The sequence below is a fragment of the Octopus bimaculoides genome, chromosome Z, assembly GCF_046866305.1.
Source record: "Octopus bimaculoides isolate indiv1 chromosome Z, ASM4686630v1, whole genome shotgun sequence".
NCBI classification, from domain to species: Eukaryota; Metazoa; Mollusca; class Cephalopoda; order Octopoda; family Octopodidae; genus Octopus; species Octopus bimaculoides.
The window spans coordinates 5,744,602-5,745,855 of NC_142944.1; the positions used below are offsets into that span (position 1 = coordinate 5,744,602).

The 1,254-nt window shown below is 29.3% G+C and overlaps 1 protein-coding gene across 2 annotated transcripts in view; it reads left to right on the forward strand.

The window, feature by feature from the left end:
- The first annotated feature begins 713 nt into the window (after positions 1-713).
- The window catches only part of LOC106876957 (sodium- and chloride-dependent taurine transporter), an 88,438-nt gene continuing 87,897 nt past the window's right edge, over positions 714-1,254 (forward strand). Inside the window, exon 1 of one of the 2 annotated variants that reach the window (XM_014925737.3) lies at positions 714-798. The gene's annotated coding sequence lies outside the window, so the exon portion shown is untranslated. Of the gene's footprint in view, positions 799-930; positions 1,065-1,254 lie in introns of those variants that run through there. The other variant, XM_089365444.1, reaches the window with a different exon arrangement.

Here is a 1,254-nt window from a genome sequence, read left to right on the forward strand (position 1 = left end):
CCCATAATTTTTGTGATACACGTGTATGGTGAATAAAACAAGATAAATATTAATTTGCTGTAAAAAAAAATGATAAATTTTTAACTTTTGTGTTTTATTTGTTTTTGTTTTTCAATTTCCTTTCCAGTGCGCCGCCAATTTTTCGTATGATGTTAAGTGCGTCTCGAAGATGTTTAATAATACCCTTGAGAACGACATAAACATTATGTAAGGTATTACTTTGCTTAAAGAAGAAATCATGAATTAAATGACAATGTTGATGTTTGGTAAATCTAATAAAGCAATTAGTTTTTTAAGTGTGACTCCTTATTCCATGGAAATAATTTTCCAGATAAGTTCAGATTAAAAAAAAAAATTATGAATATTTTTCCAGTAACCGAGAAATTGCGCTTGTATATATGTATAACCTTTTACTAAAAATAAAGACATAATTAACATTTTTCTTTTTGTTCAGTTTATTTCAAAGTTGATATGAAATAGTTTAGAAAAGAAATTGAAGAAAAAAACGGTATATTTAATTATTGCGTAGAATATTATATAAAATCACATGTGAGTATTGTGAATTATTTATGTAAAACTCTAGACTCGATTTCATTGAATATATTTCGCATCTTTAATGAATGCTTTTTGACCAACCAGCGCTGAGATCGGAAAATTTATGGAAAATACCGTTAGTGGTGGATTATGTCTGTGTCGGGTTACCATAGATTATCAGTTCAGCCTTGTGTGACCTGCGTTTAGGAACGTACCTTTAGCGGATGCGGACAATTCCTTTTCAGCTGAAACAATTACACTCAGGTATATATTACCGTTATCTTTATATTTCTCTACTTGTATAAAACATTTTATCTAGATCTATGTTGTTACTTCCATACATTGAAAGTAATTTCTTTTTTGTTAATTGTGGAGATTTCGTGAATGTTTCATATTCATTTTATTTTTCTGATCTTTAACAAAGACTCTACGTCAGATCACTCATTTTCTAAGCTTTTTCAAGAGAAAAAATTTCTACTTAAGCTTTTCCAGACGATAAGAACCGGTTTTGAATGATATCATAATTAAAGGTAAACTTTGTACAAAGCTCATTTCTATTTCTAGAAAGATTTCTCTGACTTCGATCAATCTGTCTTTGGTGCGCAACTGTCTCAAGTACTTTCAATATTGCAAACATGAGGAGAAAAAGCGCGTTACATTCATTTTCTCATCTACTATTATTCTTCTCCAAAAGAAACCAAAGTTTATAAATGATTTTTC